This window comes from Artemia sp. Qi Xiang Cuo, chromosome 10, assembly GCF_049724085.1.
Source record: "Artemia sp. Qi Xiang Cuo chromosome 10, ASM4972408v1, whole genome shotgun sequence".
Classification (NCBI taxonomy): domain Eukaryota; kingdom Metazoa; phylum Arthropoda; class Branchiopoda; order Anostraca; family Artemiidae; genus Artemia; species Artemia sp. Qi Xiang Cuo.
Window position 1 is genome coordinate 69,259,047 of NC_142803.1, and position 11,854 is coordinate 69,270,900.

The window sequence follows — 11,854 nt, forward strand, 5'->3', positions numbered from 1 at the left end:
ATCAATTTTTTTTTACACAGATGGGAAAAGTAATGCTCCAGGCTTTGTTATGTTAAATGTTACCTTGTGTAGTTGTGTGTTACTAGGTTACAATGGGCTGTTTTGAGCTATTATAACACCTTTAATGGCTTAAAAGCACGAGTCCCCCCCTAATGGTTATTGACATATGAAATAACATGAAAAATAATCATGACTTAATACTGCTCAAAAGCTAAATTTTGTTGAAGTCTAGGCTATTTACCAAAAATCTAGTTTAGATTTACAATTCTGGCTATATGTTTGACTTACGGAGGGGGAGTCAGCAAATTTCTAGATGGCGCTATAATTTAGGTTCGATGAAAGTGAAAACAATATTTGATGCCTTTTTTATGTTCTTTCATAATTCAATAAGTGCTTCTAATTTCATCTTTAGCCCTTCCCATGGCCATGAGTTTATTTAATATTAATTATTTAAATAACATTAAAAAATAATCAATTTTTTTTTTTAATTTCGTCTTATATAAATTTTATGGCCTACTGAAAATTTAACATGGACTTTACTAGGGCCCTTTTAAGGGCTCAAGAGGCAACTAACCCCTGATGCAATTATTGAATTATGAAATCAGAGGCAACGCTATACTGTTGCCTATAGTAAAGGCCCTACGGCTCTAATGTTTTATTGTTTTTTTTTCAGAGGCAGTTCATATGGAGGGGGTTGTCGTATAAACTTCAAAATAGGCTCGTTCGATTGGAAATCAAGAGTTCTAGTGCCCTTTTTAAGGGTCAAAAGTTTTTGGAAGGCAACTAACACCCCTTCCACGCCCACTATTTTCTCAACCATATCCAATCAAAATTTTGAGATAGCCGTTTTCTTCGACGTAGTTGATTTCCAGATAGAAGTTATGTTTTTGAGGACACTCCCCTACAGCCCTCAGGGCAAGGGTTGTAAGTTATGCCCTTGGGGCATATTATCTTTTCATAGAAAGCTTCGCCGTAGGAACTTCAAAAGTGGCTCATTCGATTGGAAATTCAAAGGAATAGTGCCCTTTTTAATAGTCGAAAGTTATTGGAGGGCAACTCACCTCCCTCTCACGCCCACCTTTCCCCCATACACATCCAATCAAAATTATGAGATAGCTAGGTTGTTCACCGTAGTTAAAAATTAGATCTTTGAGGATGACAACCCCCTCTCCAAATCCCTCGGGGCCAGGGGGTTATGTTATGTCCTGGGGGCCTATACGGTTGTTCTAGAAAGCTTTGTCTTAAGAAACTGCGAAAAGGGCTCAGTCTATTGGAAATTTAAATGGGTAGTGTCCCTTTTAATAGTCGAAAGATTGGTTGGCAACTAACACCCCTCCCACGCCCACCAGTTCCCTAAACACATCCAATCAAAATTTTGAGATAGCTATTTTGTTCAACGTAGTTGAAAGTTCTGGAAATTATATCTTTGAGCGGGACACTCCCTCCACAGTTTTCAGGGTAAGGGTTATAAGTTATGCCCTGGGGGTATATATAGTTCTTATGGAAGGTATGCTCGTATAAACTTCAGAGAGGGCTCATTCGATCTGACATTAAAAGTTCTAGTTAACTTTTTAAGCGTCAAAAGATATCGGTGGGTAACCAGCTCCGCCCCCCCCACGCCCTTTTTCCCCAAATGCCTCTAATAAAATTTTCAGAGAGTTATTTTGTTAAAAATAATTCATAGATCATTTAACGAAAACTCCAGTGTCAACAAAACCCCCCAGGGCCTTGGGGTAGGCGTGGTAAGTTATGCCCTTGGGGCATATATGGTTCTTATGGAAAGGATGCTCGTATAAACTTCAAAGAGGGCTCATTCGATTGGAAATTGAAAGTTCTCTTTCGCTTTTTAAGAGTCAAAAGAAATTGAAGGCACCTAGCGCCCTCCCCCCAATCCACACCCTTTTTTCTCACCACTATCTAATAAAAACTTTGAGATATCCATTTTTTTTAAAGTTCAATATATTCTCACGAAAGCTCCAGTGTTGAACAGTGTCCGTGAGCAGGTGTTCTAAGTTATTTCCTGGGTGACTATATCGGTCTTACTGAAGGCAGGCTCGCAAAAACTTCAGAGAGGGCTTATGTTAGTGGAAATTGAAAGTTTTAATTCGGTTTCTAAGAGTCAAAAGATATTGGAGGGCAACTAGCCCCCCCCCAGCCCCTTTTCCCCGACTGCATCCGCTAAAAATTTTGATATATGTATTAAGCTAAAATTGTTAAGAAGTCAGATAACAAAAACTCAGGTTTCGACACAACCCCTCAGGGCCCGGGGGCAAGCGTTGTAAGTTATGCCCTGGGGCATATATGGTCCTCATGAAAGGGATGCTCGTATAAACTTCAGAGGGCTCATTTGATTTGAAATTGAAAGTTTGAGCTCACCTTTTAACAGTTAAAAGAAATCTAAAAGTAACTAGCCCCCCATGCTTTCTTTTTCCACACCCATATAATAAACATTTTGAGATGTACCATTTGTTAAAGAAAATAGTTCAATGGTCGGATAAGAAAACTCTGGTGTCAATACACCCCCCCCGGGTCCGGGAGATGGCGTTCTAAGCTATGCCCTAAAGGCATGTATGGTTCTTTTGAAAGTGATGCTCGTATAAACTTCATAGAGGGCTTATGTTTTTTGAAGTCTAAATTTCGTGTTCACTTTCCAATTGTAAAGTGATTTAAGGAAATCGAGCCCCCCACGCCTTTTTCCCCAAAACCCGCCGAGGAAAAATGTGATATAGAATGTTCTTTAAAATTGTTCAAAAATTAGAAATAAAACATCTCTGGGTCTCCACCAACCCCCCAGGGCCCTGGAAGAAGGGATGTAAATTGTTTTTATAAAATGAATGCTGTTTAAAGTTAAGAAAGGGCTCATTTGAATGTAAATTGAAAGTTCTAGTTCACTTTCTAATAATCAAAAGATATCCAAGGGCAACTAGCTCCCCCCACACACCCTTTTTTCCCCAAGGCTATGCGATAAAATAGCCATTTCATTAAAAATAGTTCAAAGGTCAGATAAGAAAAACTCCTTTGTCGACGTAATCCCCCCAGGGCCTGGAGGCAGGCGTTGCAAGTAATGCTCTGGGGGCATATATGTTTTTTTTGGAAGGGATTCTCGTATAAACATCGGAGTGTTTTCATTTTATTGGATATTGAAAATTATTTTTTAATTTTTAGTTGTAAAAAGATTTCAATGGGCAAATTGCCCCCCCCCCCCACGTCCTATATGGTGGATAGAATATTGGTGAGAGATAAATTGTGGTAAAAGTAGTTAGAAATTCTGATACCAAATACTACGGTGTCGACACAGCCCCCCAGGGTCAAGGGGTAGGCGGGGTAAGTTATGCCCTGGGGGCATATATGGTTACTATGGAAGGGATGCTCGTATAAACCTCATAGAGGGCTTATTTGATTAGAATTTGAAAGTTGTAATTCAATTTTTGAGAGTAAAAAGTGATCAGAGGGCAGCTAGCCTCCCCCGCACTCCATTTATTTTTTCCCAGAGGCACTTCATGTAGAGAGAGTCGTATAAACTTAAGGGGGCTCATTCGATTGGAAATAGAGAGTTCTAGTGCCCTTATAAAGAGTCAAAGGTGATACGAGGGTAACTAGGTCCCTTCCCCAAGCTATTTTTCCACAAATATATCTGATAGAAAATATGAGGTAGCCATTGCATCAGATAAAATTTTTGAGATAGTGAAACTTTGTGCATCTTTAAACGAGTGAAACTTAAATTGAATATTCAAATCAAGCTTGAAAGGAACAAAAATCACTACAAATAAGAGTTTTGGTGTTGCCTCCTTCTCATATTGTAAAAGTCTAAAACCTACTGAGTCATTGGCACTTTACTGAAAACTAATTTTATTACAAATATCGTATATTGTACATAATATTGAGAATAAACAATACAATTATAGTAAAACTTTGAACTGATGAGCTTTCGGCAATTACTATCATTATACATCAAATAGTCACTTTAATTTGTTAGTTCTTTCTCAGTTGCTCAAGATGAATATATTTTCACTACAATCAAGAGTTTAGGTACTGCCTCTTTCCTTGATTAAATAAAAACAAAAGCTTACTGCTTCATTGGCACTTCACTGAAGAAGAATTTGCACATTCGTGGGGTGAGGGTGGGTCCATTTTAATTTCCGATAGCATTGATTATTATCTTCGTAGAGTATCGAGCACAAAAGGCCTCGAGTGGTATGTTCACTTCATTTGTAAGTCAATAATATGAACTGCCCACCCTTTACCTGAAGTCTATGCTTGAATTTTGTTGAAGTCTAGGCTATTTACCAAAAATCTAGTGTAGATTTACAATTCTGGCTATATATTTGACTTATGGAGGGGGAGTCAGTAAATTTCTAGATGGTGCTATAATTTAGGTTGGATGAAAGTGAAGTCAGCACTGGATGCCTTTTTTTATGCTCTTTCATAATTCAATAAATGCTTCTAATTGTGTCTTAAAATCTTAAATGTGTCCTGAATGTATTTCATATTAATCATTGGAAGAATATTAAAAAAGTATCAGCTGTTGTTTTCAATTCATCCTAGTTAAACTATGTGGCTTACTGAAAATCTACCATGAACTTTAACGTCGGTGTCGAAACATCCCTCCCGGGCTCGGGGTTAGGTGTTGTAAATTATGCCCTGGGGGCACATAGGGTTGTTATGGAAGGGATGCTTCTATAAACTTCATAGAGGGCTCATTTGATATAAAATTGAAAGTTGTAGTTCACTTTTTGAGAGTAAAAATTGATAGAAGGGTAGACAGCCCTCTTCGTACTCCATTTTTTTTTCCCAGGGGTAACTCATATAGACAGAGTTATATAAAATTCAGAGGGGGCTCATTCGCTTGAAAATCGAAGGTTTTAGTTCCATTGTCAAGAGTCAAAGGTGAACCGAGGGTAAATAGGCCCCTCCCCGAAGCCCTTTTTGCACAAACTTTTATGATAGAAAATCGGAGGTAGTCATTGCATCCGATAAAATTTTTGAGATAGTGAAACTTAGTAAATCTTTAAACGAGTGAAACTTAAATTCAATATTCAAATCAAGCTTGAAACGAACAAAAATCACTACATATAAGAGTTTGGGTATTGCCTCCTTCTCTCACTGTAAAAGTCTAAAACCTACTGCGTCATTGGCTAGCTAATCCTAGCTAAATCATTGGCCACCTAGAAATTTACAGGGGAGTCTTGGATAGAAAGAGAAGCTACATGGGGTGTAACATATATCCTGAAATGGTATCTTAAATACCATCTAACATTTGGTCACGATCAACTACATTTTCTGACAAATCAGAATAGTCACTTTCAGAACTTCATGAGCTCATATTTATTCACTGGGTAGATTTTCACTAATATAGGAATCAACAGATTTTGTAGATTTGAATTTTCACAAATGAAAAGCATTGTCAGATTCAATGGAATTCTTTTCCGTTTCACGGTTTTTCCATTTTTTTTTTCGTTGGCAACATTGTTCATACAAATATTCGCAGACGTTGTAACTTAATATTGCTTATAGCAACTAAAAAGAAATTTGCAGTAAGCATGGGTTTGCTGGTATAAATAGTCCTAGGATACATCTAGAAGGCTAAACATTTTTTCACTTTGGGGTCATTGGTATTTTAAAATACGGTCTTTTGATAATCTTAATGCGCATAGTTTCTTTTGGTAGTTGGAATTTGTCACAAATATTCTCTCAAATTTTTACCTTCATAGACTTAGCTCTAATAATGCTATTGTCACGGCAGTTCCACTGATTGTAGAAGTAGTTGTAGAGTTATTTTTGTACATGTAGTGATAGCAACAGTAGTAGTCATAGCATTAATAGTGTTAGTAGCATGAACATCTTTCCGGATGTTCAGTTAAACATCGATTTCATGATACCCCAGAAGTTTCACCTTGCCTTGATAAGCCGTTCCAAAAATATAGTTGATGTGCATGTCCGATCTCCTTTTGATGTTTTTTTCATCTTAGTAATCTAAGGCGTACATGTTTATGAAATTGAAGCATTAATTGGAGTAGCTTGGCAGCAGTAGTATTATTAGTAAAAGTAGCAGTGGTAATAGTGTTAGTAATGATATTCATGTATTACCTTTTTGTCAATATATGTTTCACTTTAAGTATTTTCTGAAAGTTCTAACTTAATACCCAAATCCATTCTTGAGATACGCCCTTTTGACAATCTGCATATATAGTGTTTTGATTTAGTTTAAATTCCCCCTCAATATTCTATCAAATTTTCACCTTCATACCCTTAGCCTAAATTGTACTTGTATCATAGTAGTTGTGGTAGTAGTCAGAACAGTACTAGCAGTAAAAGTGTATTATTATTCATAGTATTAACAGTAGTAGCAGCAGTATTTATAGTATTAGTAGCAGGTACATATTGCTTTTCGATAAACTAGATTTTCCACTCATGCTACCCCTGATGTTTCCTTTTTATATGATAAGACATTCCAAAATATTGCCGATACTCTCGTGTAAACAATTTACATACCCACAATATGCTTTAATTTTGTTCAACTTTCCCCTAAACGTTCCGTCAGATGTTTATTTCAAGATTTTCAGCCTCAGTAATACCTGCTACAGAAATAATACTTTCGTTGATAGTAGTGGTAATGGTAGTAGTGTGGAAAGTGTTGCAAATGTACAAATATTGGTCAGTTAATTTGATCCCTTATCATTTCCTGTAATTTCCAAATTAATATTATCAGTCATTCCTGAGCTACGCCCTCTTTGAAAACGTCTTTACACATAACATGCTTTGATTTAGTTCAACACTTCCCTCAGCATTCCTTAAAAGAGTTGCCTTAATGCCTTTCGTATTGTAGTCAAACATTCATGCCTTTTCTCAGTAATATATACTATATGTAAACAATGATCAAATTGCCTTACTTGAAGCCTCCACTCTGAAGCCTCGGGGGGGGGGCCTTGCTCGAGCGCAAAATGACTTAATATTAAAACAAGGATAAAAAAAATAGATGTAAAACCCTTGTCGTGTTTGGTGTGTTTGTTAGCAATTAGTACGTTGGGGGGATGGGGGCTGAGTGTTCTCAACTCACTTTTGACTTATACAGAGGTCTATGAATTTAAGCTTCAAATCAAATGAGAACCATTTGCAGTTTATACGACAAACCATTCCATTAAAACCTTAGATGATCCCAAGGCGATGAGCCCTTTCCCAACGGCTCTGGGGGCTTGTGTTAGCCCTGTTGGCATTGTTATATTTTCTTTAAACTATTTTGTTTTAAAATGGATATCTCACAATTTCAATCAGATGCGTTTCATGAAAAGATGGATAGTTAGGATGGGGCTAGTTGACCTCCATCGCTTTTTACTCCATCTCTATTCTGGTCGTTTTTACACAAGAATTTTATATTGAAATAAATATTCTCTTGGAGGAGTGTACCAAAAACAAAAAAAATATTATTATGAATTAAAATAAAAATGGAGTAAAAATACCCTGAAAAGATATTCTGTTCGTCAACAAAAAGCTGAAATTTCTATTTAGCACAAACATAAGTTAGTTCAAAAATCAATATAAAAAGGGGACAGTTGAGAGTTTTCATACATATTTCCATCTTCAAAACTATACTTTAATTACTACTGCTTACGATTTTGCTGCTTCAATGCCCCTTAGACACTGGTAATTTTGCCGCGAATATATTCTTCTGAGTAAACATTATAAAAGAGAATTTTGACTTGTTGAATTCAAAAAGTTTCTATAAACCTTTCTAACCATCTAGGATAGTTTTGTTGCTGTTTTGTTATTGTTATTTTGTCTATAGAGGCAGCATTTGTGTAATGTTTTTTTTTTCATTTAGTGTTGATCTAATTTCGGTTTATTTTAAATATTAGTTAATTTAATGTTGATTTTTTTTTATAGGATTAATAAGTTATATCTAGGGGTGTTCTGATCGCATTAATATATAGAAACTCTCAAGTTCAAAAACGATTGTTATTGCGAGAAAACTACAAAAGAGGGCTATAGAAGAATTAAAAGCAGGAATTTGGCGTTGTGTTTCATGCGGAAAGGCAGATAAATATTTTTTGATGCTAGATCTTCACAAAGACACTGGCTGTGAAGAAATTTCACCGATAGAATGTGTTGCCTGTCCAGCTGTAGTTCGTGATTACAAAGATTTTTTAGTACACGATCTGGAGCACCAAATGGGGGAAAGAAGAAGATGTCCTATATGTCTACGAGAATTTATTGGTGATATGAGACAACATCTTTTATTACAAGGACACTTTTCACAAAACGTCTCTGAACTAAACATGCAAGGAAATATATCGCTAGTTTCTCCACAGGATCCGTCTACAAGCGTCTCACTATATTTGTTTAAATCTAAAACTGAAGCAAAAGACTTAAATAATCAGAAAACATTTTTGAATAGTCGCTTGTTCAGTAAAAAACAGAGAAAATTTAAAAAACATCAAGTAATACAGACTGGAAAAAAACTTCATAAATGTGGGCTGTGCCAGAAGAGTTTTTCTAGCTCAGACTCTTTGAAAACGCACCAAAGAGTGCATACTAGTGAGAGACCATATAAGTGTGATATATGTCAGAAGAGTTTTTCTAGGTCAAGCAATTTGTAAATGCACCAAAGAGTGCATGTAGTAGAGATGAAATACAAATGATACCTATTTCTGATGAGATTTTCCAAATCAGTCACATTGAATTCTCACCGAAGAGAGAACATAGGTGAAAGTCCAGCCTCATGAGATATATGTAAAAAAGTTTGTTCTACAACAAGCTATACGAATACGCACAGAAAGGTACATACAGGTGAAAGACCATATAAATGTGACATATGTCAGAAGAGTTGTTCTACATCAGGCTCTTTGAAAACGCACCAAAGAGTGCATACAGGTGAGAGACCATATAAATGTGACATATGTCAGAAGAGTTTTTCTACATCAGGCTCTTTGAATACGCACCAAAGAGTACATACTAGTCAGAGACCATATAAGTGTGATATATGTCACAAGAGTTTTTCTCAATCAGGCTATTTGAATATGCACCAAAGAGTACATACAGGTGAAAGACCATATAAATGTGATATACGTCAAATGAGTTTTTTTAAAACAAACCATTTTAAAACACGCCAAAGGGTACCCAAAGGTGAGAGACCATTTAAGTGCAAAATATGGCATAAGAGTTTTTCCGAATCAGGCACTTTGAATGCGCACCAAGGAGTTCACATCAGCGAGAGACCATATAAGTGTGATATATGTCAGAAGGTTTTTTCCAAATCAGGCTCTTTGAAAGCGCACCAAAGAGTGCATAAAAGCGAGAGACCATATACATTTCATGAATTTTAGAAGTTTTATTAAGCATAGCAGTTTCATTAGACATCAAATAGTTCATGCTTGTGTTATATAGTGTTACCAAAACTACTTTGAAATGAAGTATTTTGGAGTATTTCGTTTGAATGATCATCAAATAACTCATTTTAGGAAAAGAGTGGTTCTTTATCAAACAGTTTCTGATAACAAACTGTAAGTAAGGAGCGATTAGTCTTAAAAGTGACCAAAATTCTTACAAACGGAATCATCTTATTATGTTAATTTCAAATATAAGATTAATTAAGTTTCGTTCTACCAATCAAAATTTAAGAGCCAGAGAAAAATTCCTGATTTTTAAAATAGGGGGAAAACACACCCTTAAAGTCAAGAAGTCTTGACAAAAACACACCATCAGATTCTGTGTACCTGAGAACCCTAGTATAGAATTTGTAAGCTCATATATACAAAAATCTGGAATTTGTTATTCTGGCCCAAAGACAGATCATGGATGCGTGTTTATTTGTTGTTTTTTTTTTGGAATTATTGTTTTGATTTAATAGTCCTAGAAAATCAGGAGATCAGAAACTAAAATCTTTCAAATTAAAGTTTTCTTTTTGATTTTTCAGGCCTCATCGTCTGCAAGAAATTTTACGGGGAGGGGCAATTTTCAGTGAAAAGGGAACCTGACTGGTTGCGGTGTACTTTATTTTGGATAAAATTTTCACGGAAGTTTTTCTTGCAGTGAGGAGGGGATATATTTCATGGAGGACGAGCAGATTTACCTGTATTATTTGAAAAAACGAACAGAAATCAAATTTTTAAAAACAATTTTTTTTTTATTGAATGTAAGGAGCAACATGAAAACTAAAAACGAACAGAAATTATTCTTTGTATGAAGGGCTGCCCTCTCCTCAAGACCTTGCTCTTTACGCTAAAGTCTGACTGTTTATCCCAATCTTTTAAGAACAGACGCAGAAACGCACTCTTTTAAAGCTGCTAATAGCTTTAGCTTACTCTATCGGACAACTCATTGTAAGAACAGAGTGAGTCTTTAGAAACAACAAGCTATCGTTTTCCATTTGATTCAAAACAAATCCCAAGTATGTGTGGGTAATATGCCTTACTTCAATTATTAGGAACATATCATAACATATATTTTGAAAAAGCATTTAATAATCGTGTTTATTTCTGCTACTGAATTATCGAGTCAATACCGTGTGTCCGTAAAAGATTTCAAATATGCAAAATAAATAAGAAGTCGAGTGGGGATAAATCCTTTTATTAGGTTCTGATAATTCACAACCTAATAACCTCCTTTTATTAGGTTTTGATCAGTAGAAGGATAAATCCCTATTTGCATTATTACTGATCTTCATTGAAAGATAATGTAATCTTCAAAACTGACTTATACGCAAAACAGCTTTAATTAATTTTAAGTATTCGAATCAAAGCAATTTTGTGTCTGAATTCCAGCTGTAAAATCGTCACCGATCTACTTCTTGCTCTTTAGATTTTGCACTTACTCAAAAACACTCAATTGAAAAAATTCCTCGTTTTACACCCTTAAACGACCTATCTTCTGATCAGTTTGAAATACACTCATCCCCCCATGATAACATTGGAAAGTTTTCGTGTGCTAGAATACTTTTTACGGATACATGACAATGTATTTTAGATTATTTGTTATTAGAAAATTTTGTGGTGTATTTACTACTTGAAATTTGTTTTGTTTTATTTCCTGTTAATTCATGCCAAGTTGTAATGATTTTGGTTGTTTTATACGTTTTTTTATTTTTTTAAATTTCTATTATTTTTTTGATAAATCAGTTTTTGTGAAAATATCATTTTAAAATTAGATTATTATCATTCCAGCTCCTTAAAAATAAGCCAAGAGCGCTGCAAATCCATCTCTTGCTTATTTCTTGCTAGTCTCTTGCCTTTGTAGAGTCTGGGGTTGGGAACTGAACCGTTTAATTGTTTTGAATCCGATCGTTTATTCAACGGTTTTACATTATTTATTGCTACAATATATTGTGCTGCATCCAGGCATCGAAACTTCGATGTTTCTTTCGTTGTATTTTGTGTTCATTTAAGTCATATCGTCCTGAGTTGTGCAAGTTCCAGTATTTTCTTGATTAGTTAAATTGTGATTATTTTTATATTAAAATGATTTTTTTGCTAAAAGATCATTGTAAATATCGATTATGATTCTTCTAGTTGCTTCAAATAAGTCCAGTTTTGTGGCCTGACTGTTACAGAAGAATGGCAAAAGCACTTCTTGCAATTGCTGCTGTCTCTTTACTGCCTGGGATTGGGAACTGAATTGTTGAATTGTTCTGAATCCGGTAGTTTATTTGTGTTTCATCAAAAGAGACTTCCAAGACAGAATAAGGCTATATGAATCTTTATATCAAACAGCTCGTGGTAACGAACTGTAAGTAAGGACCGACCGGGCTCAATAGTAAACAAATCTCTAAAAAACGGAATTTTGATACCAATAGATGCATAAAAAAAATTAAATTTTAATGGTGATTTAAAAATATGTAAGTTTCATCAAGTTTAGTCCAGTC

General features: G+C 35.3%; 1 pseudogene across 1 annotated transcript in view; it reads left to right on the top strand.

Moving 5' to 3' along the window:
- The window catches only part of LOC148948097 (uncharacterized), a 129,065-nt pseudogene extending 119,745 nt beyond the window's left edge, over positions 1 to 9,320 (top strand). Inside the window, exon 7 of the transcript XR_016142375.1 lies at positions 8,785 to 9,320. The product of XR_016142375.1 is annotated as an uncharacterized LOC148948097 (transcript). The remainder of the gene's footprint in view (positions 1 to 8,784) is intronic.
- The last annotated feature ends 2,534 nt before the right edge of the window (positions 9,321 to 11,854 follow it).